Source organism: Ranitomeya imitator, chromosome 1 (assembly GCF_032444005.1).
Source record: "Ranitomeya imitator isolate aRanImi1 chromosome 1, aRanImi1.pri, whole genome shotgun sequence".
Lineage (NCBI taxonomy): Eukaryota > Metazoa > Chordata > Amphibia > Anura > Dendrobatidae > Ranitomeya > Ranitomeya imitator.
Window position 1 is genome coordinate 903,039,393 of NC_091282.1, and position 24,290 is coordinate 903,063,682.

Sequence of the window (24,290 nt, forward strand, 5' to 3'; positions counted from 1 at the left end):
AGTTCCCTTAGGGGTCTAGTTTCCAAAATGATGTCACTTGTGGATGGTTTCCACTGTTTAGGCACATCAGCAGCTCTCAAAATGTGACATAGTAAATACAGATCTCAAAGCAGGGTATACATAACAAATGGATCAAAATGCAGAAGAGTATCAAAAGAGAAAAAATACTACAAAATCATACCTAATATGTATACCAATATGGACAAAGTAACGAACAACTCGGAAATTTACAAGCAAAGAAGGAGAACAAAAAAAGACCGAACTCATGCCCAAATATATTAATTAATATTTATTAAAGAATAGGGTACACCATGTGGTAGGGGGAAAAAGAAACCAAAAGAAGGGCACTATACCAGGAGACGGAGGAATATTTTAAACAGAATATTAAAGTGGCTACATGATAATGACATAGACCGCAAATGTTGGTAAATTAAATAAATAAATACATATATGACACCAACATTGGGATAAATAAATAAAATATGCACAAGGATAAGGTAAAGATATATACAAGGAAAGTACCTTGTGAATTAAGGTGCATGTGCAACAACACTATATACAGTATTGAGATAGTGCCGTCTATAGTGTGCTCTAGGGATAAGGTGCATATAGTGATTGCTCTATCTTGCCGCAGGCGTGTGTATATGAGTATGCCAAGTGTCAAATGTGACATAGTGTCCGCTAATTATTCTAGCAAATTTTACATTCAAAAAGTGAAATAGCGCTCCTTCCCTTTCAAGCCCTGCGCTCAAACAGCAGTTTTTGTCCACATATTGGGACATGGCGACAACATGGCTCCGCATTGCTTTCTCTGCAGGTGACTAGGGCTCCTTTTATACGGCGCGTCACCACGCCGGAACTCTCTGTTGGGGGAAGCAGAGCGTGCCGATTTCTGCTCTGCGCTGCCCTCTCCACTGCTCTGCGCCAGTGCCAAACTGACCTGCTTCTTGCACTTTTCCTTTTTATGACTCCATCACCTTGTGCTCTTTTCTGGCTCCTCCCGCTCTCCAGGGTTCAAGGGTTGGTCCGCCTCACTCAGGCTTCCCCCCGCAAACAGAGGATGCTGCCTATTCAGTTTCGGACCTGGCGCGCAGGTACCTGCTGTCTCTTCGGCCCCCCTTACAGTGACATAACTCTCTGATTTAAGTGCATAAAAATTAAAAGTTTGAAAATTGATAAATTATCTAAATTTTCTCTGGGGTAAGGTTTCTCCTTGTGGAGAATGACACGCCAGCTCTGGCTTGTCAAGGGAAGGAGGCTTAATCGCCGTGCAATGCTCATTTGAGAAATTAACAGTATATACTCGAGTATAAGCCGACCCCAATATAAGCCGCGGCACCTAATTTTGCCACGGAAAACTGGGTAAGCTTATTGACTCGAGTATAAGCCGGGTATGTATTGTCCCCTCATCCCTGTCCTGCTATGTGTGGCTCCCCCCAGCCATCCTGCTGTGTGGCTCCCCCTATTGTATGCATGGCTCCCCCGATCCCCTCGTTGTATGCATGGCTGCCCCCCTCCCATCTTGTATGCATGACCCCCCTCCTATCTTGTATGCATGGCTTGGCTCCCCCGTCCCATCCTTGCATGCATGGCTGGGCTCCCCCGTCCCATCCTTGTAAGCATGGCTCAACTCAGCTCCCTCGTCCTCCCCCATCATACTTACCCTCCCCACGCCGTCGCTGCATGGCCCTGCATCTCCGTTGTTCCAGTGCGGCAGCGCTTCTTGTGCTGAGTAGTCACGTGGTACCGCCCATTAAGGTAATGAATATGCGCTCCATGCCTATGGGAGTGGAGACGCGTTCATATTCATTACCTTAATGAGCGGTACCACGTGACCGCTCAGCACAGGAAGACAAGCACAGGAACCAGGACAATGGAAATGCAGGGATGTTCAGCAACGGTGTGAGGAGGGTGAGTATGATGTCACAGCCGCCGGCTTCTGCCACTCCCCTCCCCCTCTGGCTTTGTATAGTAAAAGAGAAGAAAAGGTCATCACCATGTTACCCAGCAATGTTATGTCATTAATTCACTATGGCTTAAAGGGAACCTGTCACCCCGTTTTTTGAGATTGAGCTATAAATACTGTTAAATAGGGCCTGCGCTGTGTGTTCCTATAGTGTATGTAGTGTACCCCAATTCCCCATGTATGCTGAGAAATAACTTACCAAAGTCGCCGTTTTCGCCTGTCAATCAGGCTGGTCAGGTCGGGAGGGCGTGGTGACATCGGTGGTTCTTCCTCAGCTTTACGTTGGTGGCGTAGTGGTGAACAAGCAGCGCGCGATCTGCGCTGTAATCCCTTGCATCGGTGGGGGCGGCCATCTTCCTGGGGCCGCGCGTGCGCAGATCGAGTGCTCTGCTGCACGGGGCTTCAGGAAAATGGCCGCGGGATGCCGCGCGTGCGCATTAGAGATCGCGGCGGCCATTTTCCCAAAGCCGAGTTTGCATCTCGGCTTTGGGAAAATGGCCGCCGCGATCTCTAATGCGCACGCGCGGCATCCCGCGGCCATTTTCCTGAAGCCCCGTGCAGCAGAGCACTCGATCTGCGCACGCGCGGCCCCAGGAAGATGGCCGCCCCCACCGATGCAAGGGATTACAGCGCAGATCGCGCGCTGCTTGTTCACCACTACGCCACTACGCCACCAACGTAAAGCTGAGGAAGAACCACCGATGTCACCACGCCCTCCCGACCTGACCAGCCTGATTGACAGGCGAAAACGGCGACTTTGGTAAGTTATTTCTCAGCATACATGGGGAATTGGGGTACACTACATACACTATAGGAACACACAGCGCAGGCCCTATTTAACAGTATTTATAGCTCAATCTCAAAAAACGGGGTGACAGGTTCCCTTTAAGCTCAACCCATGGATTCTCCATAAATTCATCCATTATTCATTAGACAATAACTTTTATAGGCTTCTGGGTTTTTTTTTCATTGCACAAGTTTAGGTGTTTTGTGAGACAGATATACAAGAAGCTACCCTGCAGGTTTTAAGCAAGGTGAGGCATGTATTAAATGACTTTACTAGCTTTATTATCTATTACTAATGATGTGAAACATGACTATGAGCACAGATACTTGGTCCACCTCAAAACACTGCCAAGATTTTTCCTTATTATGCTTTATTATGATATTTTCCCAATTGGGGCTCACTATCCAAATTCCCCTAAGAGTCTTTGGAATGTGGGAGGAAACCCACACATATAACGGGAGAGCATACAAACTGCTTGCAGATGTTGTCCTAAGTGTGATATGAACCCAGGACCCCAGTTCTGCAAAGCAACAGTGCTGCTAACCACTGAGCCACCGTGACCCTTTGGCCTAGCATAGATATTGACAACATGGAAACCTCATCACTCAGCACTTAATTCCCTATAGTGGTGTGTCAAGATAAACTTCAGTTGAATGAATAATCAAAAGGAATGCAGATTTCTAATATACTTAGGGACACTTTTAGAAAAACTGTGGCCATGTTATGGGGTAGATATAGGCTTCTGCATCGGTACATGAGACTCACTTCTGACTAGAGTTGGTGCCAATAGATTTACAGGACCCAGTCCATCGTCGATATCAATAATTTGCATCACCTGGCTGGGAGGCAAAATAACCATCTCCTACTTCCCAGCATTTGTGACCCTTTTGATTAGTTGGCCTGTCTCTACATCACTTGTGCGTCATGCTACAACGGTGATATTGTAACCAAGCCAGCTGATCAAAAGAAAAGCTGCATATGCTGGGAGATAGGAGACAGATCCCATCCAGTAGCCACAGATTACTAACATGGCCGATGGCCCAGGTCCTGCCATTGCACTAGCACTACTGCTGTTGTTGTGTTGATGGCCTCTTAACAGGTCTCATGTACGGCCAGGAGGTGTGGTGGAAATTTGTCCAATTCTATTTTGCAGGACAAGTCAATGCCATGCATGAGAGCTGCTGATACCTAGCAGGCTACAGTAGTCATAGAACTTTTTTTTATTAGTGCACAAGTGATTAAAACTTTTTATTATTAGCAAAGCTTAACTTTTTTTTTTTTACTTAATTGGAAAACGGTGTTGTTTTTTAAATCTGCAGCCCGTCAATTTTGTCAGCGTTTTTTTCACCCATACAAAGTAATGAGGAAGTTCAAAAAGCCCAACTAAGCATTTTTGCAGTGTTTTTGATGAATAAAACTAAATTCATAAAACATGTACAGTAGAGAAATCACACAAGCAATTTGCACCAATAAAAATTGCAAAAAAAATGCTGCAAAAAAAAAAGGTGTGGAAAGCGCTGAAAAACGGGCGTTTTGAACACAATACTTTTAATGCCAAGAGAGCAGGTTTCGGCTGTTTAAAAAAGCGCTGCTAAAATGTAACGTGTGAACACAGCCTTTATCTCACAGAGAACTGCCTAAAATTACATACTGATACAAACCTTCAGCTGTGACAGCAAGACTACGTCAGCATAAGCTTAGCTTTGAGTTACAGGCTCTTCAATTAACAGGACTCTGTCTGACACCACTGTGCCACATTACACAAAAATGGAAAGGTAGATAGTCCTGCTCATCATTATTGGCACCCATGAAGTTTTAACCTCTTTACCCCCGATGGTGGTTTTCATGTTAATGACTGGGCCAATTTTTACAATTCTGACCACTGTCACTTTATGCAACGGATCCCGGTGATTTAGGGACTGTTTTTTTCGAGACATATTGTACTTCATGATAGTGGTAAAATTTCTTCGGTATGACTTCGGTTTATTTAGCAATTTTCCAATTTAGAATTTTCATGCCCTTAAATCACAGCGATATGTCACACAAAATAGTTAATAAATAAAATTTCCCATGTCTACTTTACATCAGCACTAGGGATGAGCGAATATACTCGTTACTTGAGATTTCTTGAGCATGCTTGGGGGTCCTCCGAGTATTTTTTAGCGCTCGAAGATTTCATTTTTCTTGCCGCAGCTGAATGATTTACATCTGTTAGCCAGCATAAGTACATGTGGAGATTCCCTAGCAACCAGGCAACCCCCACATGTACTTATGCTGGCTAACAGATGTAAATCATCCAGCTGCGGCAAGAAAAACTAAATCTCCGAGCATTAAAAAATACTCGGAGGACCCCTGAGCATGCTCGAGAAATCTCGAGTAACGAGTATATTCGCTCATCACTAATCAGCAGAATTTTAGAACCAATTTTTTTGTTTTGTTAGGGAGATATAAGGGTTAAAAGTTAACCAGTGGTTTTTCATTTTTCCAGCAAAATTTACAAAATCTTTTTTTTAGGGACCACATCACATTTGAAGTCCCTTTAGGGGTCTATATGATAGAAGATACCTAAAAGTGATACCATTCTAAAAACTGCACCCAACAAAGTGCTCAAATCCACATTCAAGAAGTTTATGAACCCTTCAGGTGCTTCACAGGAATTTAAAAATAAATAAACTAACATTTAACTTTTTTTCACAAAAAATTGGCATCAGAGCCAACTTCACAGAAGTTTATAACATTGAGCCGTGAAAATAAAAAAAAAAATCAAATTTTCCCCAAATTTTGCATTTTCATATGGGTAATAGGAGAAATTGCACCATACAGTCTGTTGTGCAATTTCTCCTGAGTACGCCAATACCCCATATGTGGCGGAATACTACTTTTGAGGCACAGTGCAAAGCTTAGAAGGGAAGAGGAGCCATATTGGAGTTCAGATTTTGCTGGAATGGTTTGAGGGTGCTATGTCACAATGGCAGAGCCCCTGAGGTGCTAGAACAACAGAAACCCCCTATATGGTATATGTGAACTCACTTTACAAACTACACTAACCAATGAATTCATCTAGGGGTGCAGTGATCATATTGACACCATATCTGCCACCACTAAGCAGTGAAGAAGAAAAAAATTACAGTTTTACCACTAAAATGTTGTATTAGCCCCAAGTTTTTAATTTTTCTGAAGGCTAATAGGATTTTTTTTTTTTACAACAAACCGGGGTTCCTTTTTTCCTGAGTGCACCAATACCCTACATGTAATCAGGAAATATTTTTCAGGCACAGTGCAAAGCTCAGAAAGCAAAGAGCGCCAGATTTTACTGTTATGGTTTGCATGTGCCATGACCCACTGGGAAAGCCCATGAGGTGCCAGAATAGCAGAGCTCCTCATATGTGACCTCCTTTTATAAACTACACCTATCAATTAATTCATCTAGGGGTGCAGTGATCATACTGACACTACAGGTGGGTCACAGAATTTTATACAATTGGGCAGTGAAGAAAAAAATAACTACCGTATATACTCGAGTATAAGCCGACCCGATTATAAGCCGACCCCCCTAATTTTGCCACAAAAAAACTGGGAAAACTTATTGACTCGAGTATAAGCCTAGGGTGGAAAATGGAGCAGCTACCGGTTAATGTCAAAAATAAAAATAGATACCAATAAAAGTAAAATTAATTGAGACATCAGTAGGTTAAGTGTTTTTGAATATCCATATTGAATCAGGAGCCCCATATAATGCTCCATACAGTTCAATATTGCCCCATAAATGCTTCATATAAAGCTGTGCCCCATATACAATGCTCTGCACCGTTCATTATTGCCCCATAGCTGTGCCATATAGTGCTCTGCACCGTTCATTATTGCCCCATAGCTGTGCCATATAGTGCTCTGCACCGTTCATTATTGCCCCATAGCTGTGCCATATAGTGCTCTGCACCACTCATTATTGCCCCATAGCTGTGCCATATGGTGCTCTGCACCGTTCATTCTTGCCCCATAGCTGTGCCATATAGTGCTCTGCACTGTTCATTATTGCCCCATTGATGTACCATAAAAAGCTGTGCCCCATATACAATGCTCTGCACCGTTCATTATTGCCCCATAGCTGTGCCATATAGTGCTCTGCACCGTTCATTATTGCCCCATAGCTGTGCCATATAGTGCTCTGCACCGTTCATTCTTGCCCAATAGCTGTGCCATATAGTGTTCTGCACCGTTCATTATTGCCCCATAGCTGTGCCATATAGTGCTCTGCACAGTTCATTATTGTCCCATAGCTGTGCCATATAGTGTTCTGCACCGTTCATTATTGTCCCATAGCTGTGGCATATAGTGTTCTGCACCGTTCATTTTTGTCCCATAGCTGTGCCACATAGTGCTCTGCACCGTTCATTTTTGTCCCATAGCTGTGCCATATAGTGCTCTGCACCGTTCATTATTGCCCCATAGCTGTGCCATATAGTGCTCTGCACCGTTCATTATTGCCCCATAGCTGTGCCATAGTGCTCTGCACCGTTCATTCTTGCCCCATAGCTGTGCCATATAGTGCTCTGCACCGTTCATTATTGCCCCATAGCTGTGCCATATAGTGCTCTGCACCGTTCATTATTGCCCCATTAATGTACCATAGAAAGCTCTGCCATTGCTGCTGCTGCTGCAATAAAAAAAAAATGCCATACTCACCTCTCTTGCTTGCAGCTCCTCAGCGTCCCGTCCCGGCGTCTCTCCGCACTGACTGATCAGGCAGAGGGCGGCGCGCACACTATATGCGTCATCACGCCCTCTGACCTGCACAGTCAGAGCGGAGAGACGCCGGGAAGATGGAGCGGCGCCGGGAAGATGGAGCGACGCCCGGCGTGTGGAACGGGGATAGGTAGATATGACATACTTACCTGCTCCCGGCGTCCCGCTCCTTCTCCCGGACAGCTGGTCTTCGGTGCCGCAGCCTCTTCCTCTGTCAGCGGTCACCGTTACCGCTGATTAGAGAAATTAATATGCGGCTCCACCCCTATGGGAGTGGAGTCCATATTCATTTTTCTAATGAGCGGTCCCACGTGACCGCTGAAGAGGGGAAGAGCTGCAGCACCCGAAGACAGTGTGATGGACAGGGGGAGCGCCAGGATCGCCGGGACTAGGTGAGTATGCCTCAGCGCCCTCTCCCCCTCACCCGCCGACCCTGCCACCCACTGTGACTCGAGTATAATCCGAGAGAGGCACTTTAAGCCCAAAAATTTGGGCTGAAAATCTCGGCTTATACTCGAGCATATACGGTAAATTTTTACCACAAAAATTTTGTTTTAGCCCCAGATTTTGCATTTTCACACAAGAAGGGGATAAATATAGCATCAAAATTTGTCCCAAAATTTCTACTGAACGTGGAAATTGTTGTGAATTCTGTTGTCGGGCTCCCTCATGTGGTCATGAATGGTACTTCGGCTGGTTCTGTCCATGGACTTCCTCTGGTGGGTGTTTCTGAGTTTCCTTCCTCAGGTGACGAGGTTAATTCGTTAGCTGGCTGCTCTATTTAACTCCACTTAGATCTTTGCTCCAGGCCACCTGTCAATGTTCCAGTATTGGTCTAGTTCACTCCTGGATCGTTCTTGTGACCTGTCTTCCCAGTAGTAGCTAAGTTCCAGCTTGTATTTCTTTGATTTACTATTTTTCTGTCCAGCTTGCTATTTTATTGTTGTCTTGCTTGCTGGAAGCTCTGGGATGCAGAGGGAGCGCCTCCGCACCGTGAGTCGGTGCGGAGGGTCTTTTTTGCGCCCTCTGCGTGGTCTTTTTGTAGGTTTTTGTGCTGACCGCAAAGTAACCTTTCCTATCCTCGGTCTGTTCAGTTAGTCGGGCCTCACTTTGCTAAATCTATTTCATCTCTGTGTTTGTATTTTCATCTTTACTCACAGTCATTATATGTGGGGGGCTGCCTTTTCCTTTGGGGAATTTCTCTGAGGCAAGGTAGGCTTTATTTTTCTATCTTCAGGGCTAGCTAGTTCCTTAGGCTGTGCCGAGTTGCATAGGGAGCGTTAGGCGCAATCCACGGCTATTTCTAGTGTGTTTGATAGGATTAGGGATTGCGGTCAGCAGAGTTCCCACGTCCCAGAGCTCGTCCTTATTATCAGTAACTATCAGGTCATTCCGTTCGCCCCTTAACCACCAGGTCCATTATTGTCCTGACCACCAGGTCATAACAGTACAGGTGGCCCAAAGTACTAATACATCTCAATAGAGGGATGAGAGAAGTTCTGAGACCATTTTTTTTTCTTTGCAGTGTGTTTTGTCTCTCTTTTCCCCTTTACCTCTGGGTGGTTCAGGACACTGGTGTAGACATGGACATTCAGGGTCTGTCCTCTTGGATGGATAATCTCACTACAAGGGTACAAAACATTCAAGATTTTGTGGTTCAGAATCCGATGTCAGAGCCTAGGATTCCAATTCCTGATTTGTTTTTTTGGTGATAGATCAAAGTTCTTGAATTTCAAAAATAATTGTAAATTGTTTCTTGCCTTGAAACCTCGCTCCTCAGGTGACCCTGTTCAACAAGTAAGAATCATTATTTCTTTGTTACGTGGTAACCCTCAAGACTGGGCATTTTCCCTTGCGCCAGGAGATCCGGCATTGCGTGATGTTGATGCGTTTTTCCTGGCGCTTGGATTGCTTTATGACGAACCTAATTCAGTGGATCAGGCAGAGAAAATCTTGCTGGCTCTGTGTCAGGGTCAGGATAAAGCGGAGATATATTGTCAGAAGTTTAGAAAGTGGTCTGTGCTCACTCAGTGGAATGAATGTGCCCTGGCAGCAATCTTCAGAAAGGGTCTCTCTGAAGCCCTTAACCCCTTCATGACCCAGCCTATTTTGACCTTAAAGACCTTGCCGTTTTTTGCAATTCTGACGAGTGTCCCTTCATGAGGTAATAACTCAGGAACGCTTCAACGGATCCTAGCGGTTCTGAGAATGTTTTTTCGTGACATATTGGGCTTCATGTTAGTGGTAAATTTAGGTCAATAAATTCTGTGTTTATTTGTGATAAAAACGGAAATTTGGCGAAAATTTCGCAATTTTCACATTTTGAATTTTTATTCTGTTAAACCAGAGAGTTATGTGACACAAAATAGTTAATAAATAACATTTCCCACACGTCTACTTTACATCAGCACAATTTTGGAAACAAAATTTTTTTTTGCTAGGAAGTTATAAGGGTTAAAATTTGACCAGCGATTTCTCATTTTTACAACGAAATTTACAAAACCATTTTTTTTAGGGACCACCTCACATTTGAAGTCAGTTTGAGGGGTCTGTATGGCTGAAAATACCCAAAAGTGACACCATTCTAAAAACTGCACCCCTCTAGGTGCACAAAGCCACATTCCAGAAGTTTATTAACCCTTCACGTGCTTCACAGCAGCAGAAGCAACATGGAAGGAAAAAATGAACATTTAACTTTTTAGTCACAAAAATGATCTTTCAGCAACAATTTTTTTATTTTCCCAATGGTAAAAAGAGAAACTGAACCACGAAAATTGTTGTCCAATTTGTCCTGAGTACGCTGATACCTCATATGTGGGGGTAAACCACTGTTTGGGCGCACGGCAGGGCTTGGAAGGGAAGGAGCGCCATTTGACTTTATGAATGAAAAATTGGCTGCACTCTTTAGCGGACACCATGTCACGTTTGGAGAGCCCCCGTGTGCCTAAAAATTGGAGCTCCCCCACAAGTGACCCCATTTTGGAAACTAGACGCCCCAAGGAACTTATCTAGATGCATAGTGAGCCCTTTAAACCCCCAGGTGCTTCACAAATTGATCCGTAAAAATGAAAAAGTACTTTTTTTTCACAAAAAAATTCTTTTAGCCTCAATTTTTTCATTTTCACATGGACAACAGGATAAAATGGATCCTAAAATTTGTTTGCCAATTTCTCCTGAGTACACCGATACCTCACATGTGGGGGTAAACCACTGTTTGGGCACATGGTAAGGCTCGGAAGGGAAGGAGCGCCATTTGACTTTTTGAATGAAAAATTATCTCCATCGTTAGCGGACACCATGTCGCGTTTGGAGAGACCCTGTGTGCTTAAACATTGGAGCTCCCCCACAAGTGACCCCATTTTGGAAACTGGACCCCCCAAGGAACTTATCTAGATGCTGTAGGGATTCAACTCACTCAGGTGCGATGGCTGACACTCAGGAGGCGTGTTCCTTTAAAGTTCACTGGGTTTATTGCTTCATAAACCATATGGCAAAACAACAGAAAACAAATAGCCTTTGGTTCAGGCAAAGAAAAACAAGTGTCCAGTTCATCCGGCTCAGTCCTGAAGCCTTGACACACTTAGGAGGGTTTCACCTCCACACATATCTGCTGTAGCAAGCATTAGCCTGTCTTATATAGGATTAACCACACCCAGTAATCTATCACATGATTAGCCATGTGGTCTGACATCACCACAGGTCCTGAAACACAAATATATGGTTATGTAAAACAAAGAAATATTCCGGGCTACATTACAGCGACAAGGTACCTATGAGACACAAACCTCCCGTCGACCACACACCCGTTAGCCATGCTACATACCTCCCCCCTCTGCCTAAAGCCGTGGGGCTTGGCACTTTCCCCAACTAAACAAGGGATTCTTGATAGGGCATCCGCATTACCGTGCAGCTTTCCGGCCCTATGTTCCACATGGAAACTAAAGTCCTGAAGGGCTAAGAACCAACGGGTGACCCTAGCATTCTTACCCTTTGTTTCCCTCATCCATCTAAGTGGGGCATGGTCAGATATTAGTCTGAATTTACGACCCAGCAGATAGTACCGTAACGTGTCCACCGCCCACTTTATGGCCAAACACTCTTTTTCCACGACTGAGTAGTTCTTCTCAGATGAGGACAGCTTCCTACTCAGATAGAGAACAGGATGCTCCTCCCCATGTAGCTCTTGGGAAAGGACTGCTCCTACCCCAACATCTGAGGCATCTGTCTGAAGAATAAATTCTTTCTTGAAGTCTGGGGCCATCAGAACGGGCTGCTTACATAGAGCCCCTTTCAACTCTTGGAAGGCCAACTCTGTCTCTTCGGACCATTTAACCATCACTGACTTTGTCCCCTTCAGCAGATCAGTCAGAGGCGCAGCCACTGTGGCGAAGTTCGGGATGAACCTCCTGTAATATCCCACGATTCCCAGAAAGGCTTTAACTTGCTTTTTTGAAAGTGGTTTCGGCCACGTTTGGATTGCCTCCACTTTCCTGATTTGGGGCTTTATTTCTCCACGACCCACTATATAGCCTAGGTATTTAGCTTCTTCCTTACCCAAGGCACACTTCTTCGGGTTTATTGTAAACCCCGCCTCTCTTAGAGCATCAAACACCGCTTGGACTTTCTCCAGATGACTCTCCCAGTCCGGGCTAAAGATGACGATATCATCTAGGTACGCAGCAGCGTAGGCCTTATGGGGTGCAAGGACTCTATCCATAGCCCTCTGGAAGGTCGCCGGAGCTCCCTGTAGGCCAAACGGCATCCGGACATACTGGAAGCATCCATCAGGTGTCGAAAAGGCCGTCTTCTCCTTGGCTTCCTGTGCCATGGGGATCTGCCAATACCCCTTTGTCAAATCCAAGGTGGATATATATCTGGCGTGCCCAAGCCTTTCGATGAGCTCATCAACGCGGGGCACGGGATAAGCGTCAAACTTGGAGACCTCATTCAACTTCCGATAGTCGTTGCAAAACCTCCACTCTCCATCAGGTTTTGGGACCAGGACAATTGGGCTTGACCAACCGCTCTTGGTTTCCTCAATGACTCCAAGCTTCAACATACGCTCCACTTCCTTGGAGATAACTTCTCGACGAGCCTCAGGAATACGATAGGGCTTCACGTTCACCCGCACATGTGGCTCTGTTAGAACCTCGTGCTCTATGACCTTCGTGTGTCCTGGCAACTCTGAAAACAGATCCCTGTTTTTCTGGAGTAACTCCCGGCACTGCTGTTTCTGGGTCTTCGATAGCGTCTCTGCTATAGTAACCGCTCCAACCTCACCTTCTGGGATGCTTAACAACGATGGAGTTACTGTCGGCTCTCTATCTTGCCACGGCTTGATGAGGTTTACATGGTAAACTTGGAATGGTTTCCGTCTTCCTGGTTGGTGAATTTTATAATTTACCTCACCAAGTTTCTCGACAACCTCATATGGCCCTTGCCATTTGGCCAAGAACTTGCTTTCCACCGTCGGAACTAACACAAGAACTCGATCTCCCGGATTGAACTGCCTCACTCTTGCAGACCGGTTGTAGACCCTGGCCTGAGCTTCTTGTGCTTGGAGAAGGTGATCTTTCACGATAGGCATCACCTTTGCAATCCTCTGCTGCATCATGGCCACATGCTCAATGACGCTTCTGTGGGGCGTGACTTCGGCTTCCCAGGTTTCCTTGGCTATATCCAGGAGTCCTCGTGGATGTCGGCCATATAGAAGCTCAAACGATGAGAACCCTGTGGAGGCCTGTGGAACTTCACGAATGGAAAACATCAAATAGGGTAAGAGACAATCCCAGTCTCTACCGTCTTTCTCTATAGCTTTTCTCAGCATGCTCTTCAGTGTCTTGTTAAAAATCTCAACAAGGCCATCTGACTGGGGATGGTACACCGAGGTCCTCAACTGGGAGATTTTCAGGGCTTTGCATAACTCCCTCATCACCTTGCTCATGAAAGGTGTACCCTGGTCAGTCAGGATCTCCTTCGGCAGACCTGTCCGGGAAAAGACATGGACCAACTCGCGGGCTATGCTCTTTGAGGAAGAATTTCTCAAGGGAATTGCCTCAGGATAGCGTGTGGCATAGTCCAGGATGACTAATATATACTGACTAGATGGCAGCCCGATTCTAAAGAATCGGGAGTCTAGAATCCATATATACTTTATTTATTCAAATGTAAGAATAATACAATTAATAAATAATAGTAAGAAAGAACAAAAAATGGCTGCACTCACCAGCTCTTGACAATTCTTGTTATTTAAGGTACAGTTACACAGGATCCATGAACATGCTTATGAGGGGAGGGATGAAAGTTCAAAATTGGTGTGAAAATGTCACTGAACCACTTCACAACTAAATATATATAGTTTTGGTAAATTGTATTATCATTTTTTTGACGAAATTCGGCAGGAGCTTGAAGAGCAACGTCACTGGGCCCGCCTCCACGCAGTAGAAACTTGCTGTGAGGTAAAAATTCAAAAATCACACCAAAATGGCGGGCGGAGTGTGTCACAGTACGGCACGTTTCTGATTGGTCGCTCGCAGCAGGCGGCAACCAATCAGACACTGGACACTGTTGACGTCACTTATCTCCGGACATTAGCTCCGGACATTAGCTCCGGACATTAGCTCCGGACATTAGCTCCGGACATTATCTCCGCACATTAGCTCCGGACATTAGCTCCGGACATTAGCTCCGGACAAAGCCACGGAAGTTGGCACAAATTGCAGGAAGTAGTATTCTAGGCAATTAATCTCCGGACATTAGCTCCGGACATTAGCTCCGGACATTAGCTCCGGACATTAGCTCCGGACAAAGCCACGGAAGTTGGCACAAATTGCAGGAAGTAGTATTCTAGGCAATTACATATTAGATGGCCCCGAGCTGATTTAACTAAGGGACCGACCAAGTCCATGGCAATTCTCTCGAACGGTACCTCAATAATGGGCAGTGGCACAAGGGGGTTCCGGAAATGAGGAGTGGGAGCAGTTAGGTGACATGTAGGGCAGGACCTGCAATAGTTCACTATTTCCCGGTGACACCCAGGCCAATAGAACCTCTGCACAATCCATTCCTGCGTTTTTTCCACCCCTAGGTGTCCACCCAAGATGTGTGAATGGGCCATGTCCAACACCTTCCGTCTATACGGACCCGGCACTACCAACTGCTCTACCAACTCCTCCCTTATTTTCGTGACCCGGTACAACAACTCCCCACTCATCAGAAAATGGGGAAATCTTGTGTCTGCCCCCGGCTCCTGTACCACCCCATCAATAACTGTGACATTATTAAAGGCTTCCCTTAGAGTGGGGTCCCTATGTTGGGCAGTCCCAAAATTTTCACCGGATACCTCTAACTCCAGAATGTCAGATGCAGGGGACACTTCCTCCTCATCTCCAACCAGGACACAAAAAGGAAACCTGTCTGACTCTGGGTGTGGCGACACCCTTCCAGGGTTCATTGGTTCCCTACTCTTGCTAGGGAGCTCAGAACCTTTCCCCCACAAATCCCAAAATAAACAGAAATCCCAGCCAATAATTATAGGGTGCAACAAGTCCTGAACGACGCCGACTATGTGGGACTCAGTGCCACATGCCGTTTCAATGTCCACCCTGGCCATAGGGTAGTCCTTTGCATCACCATGTATGCACCGCACTCCGACCTTCTTTCCTGGGAGCAAGTGGAGAGGAAAAGTGGCCCTCACCAGGGTCACTAGGCTCCCCGAGTCTAACAGTGCCGTTACTGCTCGACCGTTCACCTTTACGGGACACGCTTGAGGTCCCTCGTTGGATGGAGAGTTCACGCTACAGACTGGATACGCATAGTATGAACAACGGCGTCCCATGCTGCAGTCCATCTGCTCAGTGGTCTGGGAACAACGGGCAGCTATATGTCCTGGCCCGTGGCACCTCCAACAAATAATATCACCCGTAGGGACCTTGGGCACCACCTCCCCCGCCCTTTGTGACCTTGGACGCACCACCCCTTTTTGGGACTCATGTTATGTTTGCTAATGACAGGTGTTATGAAGGCAATCCAGAAACACAGTGTGCTTAGCGATCAGAGCGCACACAGTGATCTGACAAATACCCAAAAATACAAGAACGAGCTCTGAGACGTGGAAACTCTGTAGACTGCACACCTGATCCTATCCTAAACACAACTAAAAGCGGCTGTGGATTGCGCCTAACAACTACCTAGGCAACTCGGCACAGCCTAAGAAACTAGCTAGCCTGAAGATAGAAAAATAGGCCTGACTTGCCCCAGAGAAATTCCCCTAAGGAAAAGGCAGCCCCCCACATATAATGACTGTGAGTAAGATGAAAAGACAAAACGTAGGGATGAAATAGATTCAGCAAAGTGGGGCCCGATATTCTAGGACAGAGCGAGGACAGTAAAGCGAACTTTGCAGTCTACAAAAAACCCTAAAGCAAAACCACGCAAAGGGGGCAAAAAAAACCCACCGTGCCGAACTAACGGCACGGCGGTACACCCTTTGCGTCTCAGAGCTTCCAGCAAAACAAAAGACAAGCTGGACAGAAAAAAAGCAACAAAAAAGCAAAAGGCACTTAGCTATACAGAGCAGCAGGTCACAGGAACAATCAGGAGAAGCTCAGATCCAACACTGAAACATTGACAAGGAGCAAGGATAGCAGCATCAGGCGGAGTTAAGTAATGAAGCAGTTAACGAGCTCACCAGAACACCTGAGGGAGGAAGCTCAGAAGCTGCAGTACCACTTGTGACCACAGGAGTGAATTCAGCCACAGAATTCACAACAGTACCCCCCCCCTTGAGGAGGGGTCACCGAACCCTCACCAGAGCCCCCAGGCCGACCAGGATGAGCCGCATGAAAGGCACGAACAAGATCGGAAGCATGAACATCAGAGGCAAAAACCCAGGAATTATCTTCCTGAGCATAACCCTTCCATTTAACCAGATACTGGAGTTTCCGTCTAGAAACACGAGAATCCAAAATCTTCTCCACAATATACTCCAATTCCCCCTCCACCAAAACCGGGGCAGGAGGATCAACAGATGGAACCATAGGTGCCACGTATCTCCGCAACAACGACCTATGGAATACATTATGTATGGAAAAGGAGTCTGGGAGGGTCAAACGAAAAGACACAGGATTGAGAACCTCAGAAATCCTATACGGACCAATAAAACGAGGTTTAAATTTAGGAGAGGAAACCTTCATAGGAATATGACGAGAAGATAACCAAACCAGATCCCCAACACGAAGTCGGGGACCCACACGGCGTCTGCGATTAGCGAAAAGTTGAGCTTTCTCCTGGGACAAGATCAAATTGTCCACTACCTGAGTCCAGATCTGCTGCAACCTATCCACCACAGAATCCACACCAGGACAGTCCGAAGACTCAACCTGTCCTGAAAAGAAACGAGGATGGAACCCAGAATTGCAAAAAAATGGAGAAACCAAGGTAGCCGAGCTGGCCCGATTATTAAGGGCGAACTCAGCCAACGGCAAAAAGGACACCCAATCATCCTGGTCTGCAGAAACAAAACATCTCAGATATGTTTCCAAGGTCTGATTGGTTCGTTCGGTCTGGCCATTAGTCTGAGGATGGAAAGCCGAGGAAAAGGATAGGTCAATGCCCATCCTACCACAAAAGGCTCGCCAAAACCTTGAAACAAACTGGGAACCTCTGTCAGAAACAATATTCTCAGGAATGCCATGCAACCGAACCACATGCTGAAAGAACAAAGGTACCAAATCAGAGGAGGAAGGCAATTTAGCCAAGGGCACCAGATGGACCATTTTAGAAAAGCGATCACAGACCACCCAAATGACTGACATCTTTTGAGAAACGGGAAGGTCAGAAATGAAATCCATCGAAATATGTGTCCAAGGCCTCTTTGGGACCGGCAAGGGCAAAAGCAAGCCACTGGCACGAGAACAGCAGGGCTTAGCCCTAGCACAAATCCCACAGGACTGCACAAAAGTACGTACATCCCGTGACAGAGATGGCCACCAGAAGGATCTAGCCACTAACTCTCTGGTACCAAAGATTCCAGGATGACCAGCCAACACCGAACAATGAAGTTCAGAGATAAGTTTATTAGTCCACCTATCAGGGACGAACAGTTTCTCTGCTGGACAACGATCAGGTTTATTCGCCTGAAATTTTTGCAGCACCCGCCGCAAATCAGGGGAGATGGCAGACACAATGACTCCTTCCTTGAGGATACCCGCTGGCTCAGATAAACCCGGAGAGTCGGGCACAAAACTCCTAGACAGAGCATCCGCCTTCACATTTTTAGAGCCCGGAAGGTACGAAATCACAAAGTCGAAGCGGGCAAAAAATAACGACCAACGGGCCTGTCTAGGATTCAAGCGCTTGGCAGACTCGAGATAAGTCAAGTTCTTATGATCAGTCAATACCACCACGCGATGCTTAGCTCCTTCAAGCCAATGACGCCACTCCTCGAATGCCCACTTCATGGCCAGCAACTCTCGATTGCCCACATCATAATTACGCTCAGCGGGCGAAAACTTCCTGGAAAAGAAAGCACATGGTTTCATCACTGAGCAATCAGAACCTCTCTGTGACAAAACCGCCCCTGCTCCAATCTCAGAAGCATCAACCTCGACCTGGAACGGAAGAGAAACATCTGGCTGACACAACACAGGGGCAGAACAAAAACGACGCTTCAACTCCTGAAAAGCTTCCACAGCAGCAGAAGACCAATTAACCAAATCAGCACCCTTCTTGGTCAAATCGGTCAATGGTTTGGCAATGCTAGAAAAATTACAGATGAAGCGACGATAAAAATTAGCAAAGCCCAGGAACTTTTGCAGACTTTTCAGAGATGTCGGCTGAATCCAATCCTGGATGGCTTGGACCTTAACTGGATCCATCTCGATAGTAGAAGGGGTAAAGATGAACCCTAAAAATGAAACTTTCTGCACACCGAAGAGACACTTTGATCCCTTCACAAACAAAGAGTTAGCACGCAGGACCTGAAAAACCATTCTGACCTGCTTCACATGAGACTCCCAATCATCTGAGAAGATCAAAATGTCATCCAAGTAAACAATCAGGAATTTATCCAGATACTCACGGAAGATGTCATGCATAAAAGACTGAAACACAGATGGAGCATTGGCAAGTCCGAACGGCATCACTAGATACTAAAAATGACCCCCGGGCGTATTGAATGCAGTTTTCAATTCATCTCCTTGCCTGATTCTCACCAGATTATACGCACCACGAAGATCTATCTTAGTGAACCAACTAGCCCCCTTAATCCGAGCAAACAAGTCAGATAACAATGGCAAGGGATACTGAAATTTAACAGTGATCTTATTAAGAAGGCGGTAATCAATACACGGTCTCAGCGAACCATCCTTCTTGGCTACAAAGAAGAACCCTGCTCCCAGTGGTGATGACGATGGGCGAATATGTCCCTTCTCCAGGGATTCCTTCACATAACTGCGCATAGCGGCGTGTTCGGGCACGGATAAATTAAATAATCGACCTTTAGGGAATTTACTACCAGGAATCAAATTGATAGCACAATCACAATCCCTATCCGGAGGTAGAGCATCGGACTTGGGCTCTTCAAATACATCCTGATAATCAGACAAGAACTCTGGGACCTCAGAAGGGGTGGATGACGAAATCGACAAAAATGGAACATCACCATGTACCCCCTGACAACCCCAGCTGGATACCGACATGGAATTCCAATCCAATACTGGATTATGGGTTTGTAGCCATGGCAACCCCAACACGACCACATCATGCAGATTATGCAACACCAGAAAGCGAATAACTTCCTGATGTGCAGGAGCCATGCACATGGTCAGCTGGGCCCAGTATTGAGGTTTATTCTTGGCCAAAGGTGTAGCATCAATTCCTCTCAATGGAATAGGACACCGCAAAGGCTCCAAGAAAAACCCACAACGTTTAGCATAATCCAAATCCATCAGATTCAGGGCAGCGCCCGAATCCACAAACGCCATGACAGAAAATGACGACAAAGAGCATATCAAGGTAATGGACAGAAGGAATTTGGACTGTACAGTACCAATGACGGCAGACCTAGCGGACCGCTTAGTGCGCTTAGGACAATCAGAAATAGCATGAGTGGAATCACCACAGTAGAAACACAGACCATTCAGACGTCTGTATTCCTGCCGTTCAACTCTAGTCATAGTCCTATCGCACTGCATAGGCTCAGGTTTAACCTCAGGCAGTACCGCCAAATGGTGCACAGAATTACGCTCGCGCAAGCGTCGACCGATCTGAATGGCCAAAGACAAAGACTCATTCAAACCAGCAGGCATAGGAAATTCCACCATGACATCCTTAAGAGCCTCAGAGAGACCCTTTCTGAACAAAGCTGCCAGCGCAGATTCATTCCACTGAGTGAGTACTGACCATTTCCTAAATTTCTGACAATATACTTCTATATCATCCTGACCCTGGCACAAAGCCAGCAAATTTTTCTCAGCCTGATCCACTGAATTAGGCTCATCGTACAGCAATCCGAGCGCCAGGAAAAACGCATCGACACTACTCAATGCAGGGTCTCCTGGCGCAAGAGAAAATGCCCAGTCTTGAGGGTCGCCGCGCAAAAAAGAAATAATAATCAAAACCTGTTGAATAGGATTACCAGAAGAATGAGGTTTCAAGGCCAGAAATAGCTTACAATTATTTTTGAAACTTAGAAACTTAGTTCTATCTCCAAAAAACAAATCAGGAATAGGAATTCTTGGTTCTAACATAGATTTCTGATCAATAGTATCTTGAATTTTTTGTACATTTATAACGAGATTATCCATTGAAGAGCACAGACCCTGAATATCCATGTCCACACCTGTGTCCAGAATCACCCAAATGTCTAGGGGAAAAAAAAAAAGTGAACACAGAGCAGAAAAAAAAAAAAAAAATGATGTCAGAACTTTTTCTTTCCCTCTATTGAGAATCATTAGTTGGGCTCCTTGTACTGTTATGTTTGCTAATGACAGGTGTTATGAAGGCAATCCAGAAACACAGTGTGCTTAGCGATCAGAGCGCACACAGTGATCTGACAAATACCCAAAAATACAAGAACGAGCTCTGAGACGTGCAAACTCTGTAGACTGCACACCTGATCCTATCCTAAACACAATTAAAAGCGGCTGTGGATTGCGCCTAACAACTACCTAGGCAACTCGGCACAGCCTAAGAAACTAGCTAGCCTGAAGATAGAAAAATAGGCCTGACTTGCCCCAGAGAAATTCCCCAAAGGAAAAGGCAACCCCCCACATATAATGACTGTGAGTAAGATGAAAAGACAAAACGTAGGGATGAAATAGATTCAGCAAAGTGGGGCCCGATATTCTAGGACAGAGCGAGGACAGTAAAGCGAACTTTGCAGTCTACAAAAAACCCACCACACATCTAGATAAATTCCTTGAGGGGTCTAGTTTTCAATATGGAGTCACTGTTTAGGCACATGTATCAGGGGCTCTCCACATGCGACATGACACCTGCACCATTCCATCAATGTCTGCGTTCCAAAACATCACTAATTCCTTTCTGAAACATGCAGTGCACCCAAACAGTAGTTTTCCCCCACATATGTGGTATCTGCGTACTCAGGAGAAATTGCACAACAAAGTTTGCACCCATTTTCTTTCATTACCCCTGTGAAAATAAAAAAATTATTTTCATGGCTCAACGTTATAAACTTCTGTGAAGCACCTGGGGTTTCAAGAGGTTTACCACACATCTAGATCAGTTCCCTTAGGGGTCTAGTTTCCAAAATGATGTCACTTGTGGATGGTTTCCACTGTTTAGGCACATCAGCAGCTCTCAAAATGTGACATAGTAAATACAGATCTCAAAGCAGGGTATACATAACAAATGGATCAAAATGCAGAAGAGTATCAAAAGAGAAAAAATACTACAAAATCATACCTAATATGTATACCAATATGGACAAAGTAACGAACAACTCGGAAATTTACAAGCAAAGAAGGAGAACAAAAAAAGACCGAACTCATGCCCAAATATATTAATTAATATTTATTAAAGAATAGGGTACACCATGTGGTAGGGGGAAAAAGAAACCAAAAGAAGGGCACTATACCAGGAGACGGAGGAATATTTTAAACAGAATATTAAAGTGGCTACATGATAATGACATAGACCGCAAATGTTGGTAAATTAAATAAATAAATACATATATGACACCAACATTGGGATAAATAAATAAAATATGCACAAGGATAAGGTAAAGATATATACAAGGAAAGTACCTTGTGAATTAAGGTGCATGTGCAACAACACTATATACAGTATTGAGATAGTGCCGTCTATAGTGTGCTCTAGGGATAAGGTGCATATAGTGATTGCTCTATCTTGCCGCAGGCGTGTGTATATGAGTATGCCAAGTGTCAAATGTGACATAGTGTCCGCTAATTATTCTAGCAAATTTTACATTCAAAAAGTGAAATAGCGCTCCTTCCCTTTCAAGCCCTGCGCTCAAACAGCAGTTTTTGTCCACATATTGGGACATGGCGACAACATGGCTCCGCATTGCTTTCTCTGCAGGTGACTAGGGCTCCTTTTATACGGCGCGTCACCACGCCGGAACTCTCTGTTGGGGGAAGCAGAGCGTGCCGATTTCTGCTCTGCGCCGAGTTTGCATCTCGGCTTTGGGAAAATGGCCGCCGCGATCTCTAATGCGCACGCGCGGCATCCCGCGGCCATTTTCCTGAAGCCCCGTGCAGCAGAGCACTCGATCTGCGCACGCGCGGCCCCAGGAAGATGGCCGCCCCCACCGATGCAAGGGATTACAGCGCAGATCGCGCGCTGCTTGTTCACCACTACGCCACTACGCCACCAACGTAAAGCTGAGGAAGAACCACCGATGTCACCACGCCCTCCCGACCTGACCAGCCTGATTGACAGGCGAAAACGGCGACTTTGGTAAGTTATTTCTCAGCATACATGGGGAATTGGGGTACACTACATACACTATAGGAACACACAGCGCAGGCCCTATTTAACAGTATTTATAGCTCAATCTCAAAAAACGGGGTGACAGGTTCCCTTTAAGCTCAACCCATGGATTCTCCATAAATTCATCCATTATTCATTAGACAATAACTTTTATAGGCTTCTGGGTTTTTTTTTCATTGCACAAGTTTAGGTGTTTTGTGAGACAGATATACAAGAAGCTACCCTGCAGGTTTTAAGCAAGGTGAGGCATGTATTAAATGACTTTACTAGCTTTATTATCTATTACTAATGATGTGAAACATGACTATGAGCACAGATACTTGGTCCACCTCAAAACACTGCCAAGATTTTTCCTTATTATGCTTTATTATGATATTTTCCCAATTGGGGCTCACTATCCAAATTCCCCTAAGAGTCTTTGGAATGTGGGAGGAAACCCACACATATAACGGGAGAGCATACAAACTGCTTGCAGATGTTGTCCTAAGTGTGATATGAACCCAGGACCCCAGTTCTGCAAAGCAACAGTGCTGCTAACCACTGAGCCACCGTGACCCTTTGGCCTAGCATAGATATTGACAACATGGAAACCTCATCACTCAGCACTTAATTCCCTATAGTGGTGTGTCAAGATAAACTTCAGTTGAATGAATAATCAAAAGGAATGCAGATTTCTAATATACTTAGGGACACTTTTAGAAAAACTGTGGCCATGTTATGGGGTAGATATAGGCTTCTGCATCGGTACATGAGACTCACTTCTGACTAGAGTTGGTGCCAATAGATTTACAGGACCCAGTCCATCGTCGATATCAATAATTTGCATCACCTGGCTGGGAGGCAAAATAACCATCTCCTACTTCCCAGCATTTGTGACCCTTTTGATTAGTTGGCCTGTCTCTACATCACTTGTGCGTCATGCTACAACGGTGATATTGTAACCAAGCCAGCTGATCAAAAGAAAAGCTGCATATGCTGGGAGATAGGAGACAGATCCCATCCAGTAGCCACAGATTACTAACATGGCCGATGGCCCAGGTCCTGCCATTGCACTAGCACTACTGCTGTTGTTGTGTTGATGGCCTCTTAACAGGTCTCATGTACGGCCAGGAGGTGTGGTGGAAATTTGTCCAATTCTATTTTGCAGGACAAGTCAATGCCATGCATGAGAGCTGCTGATACCTAGCAGGCTACAGTAGTCATAGAACTTTTTTTTATTAGTGCACAAGTGATTAAAACTTTTTATTATTAGCAAAGCTTAACTTTTTTTTTTTTACTTAATTGGAAAACGGTGTTGTTTTTTAAATCTGCAGCCCGTCAATTTTGTCAGCGTTTTTTTCACCCATACAAAGTAATGAGGAAGTTCAAAAAGCCCAACTAAGCATTTTTGCAGTGTTTTTGATGAATAAAACTAAATTCATAAAACATGTACAGTAGAGAAATCACACAAGCAATTTGCACCAATAAAAATTGCAAAAAAAATGCTGCAAAAAAAAAAGGTGTGGAAAGCGCTGAAAAACGGGCGTTTTGAACACAATACTTTTAATGCCAAGAGAGCAGGTTTCGGCTGTTTAAAAAAGCGCTGCTAAAATGTAACGTGTGAACACAGCCTTTATCTCACAGAGAACTGCCTAAAATTACATACTGATACAAACCTTCAGCTGTGACAGCAAGACTACGTCAGCATAAGCTTAGCTTTGAGTTACAGGCTCTTCAATTAACAGGACTCTGTCTGACACCACTGTGCCACATTACACAAAAATGGAAAGGTAGATAGTCCTGCTCATCATTATTGGCACCCATGAAGTTTTAACCTCTTTA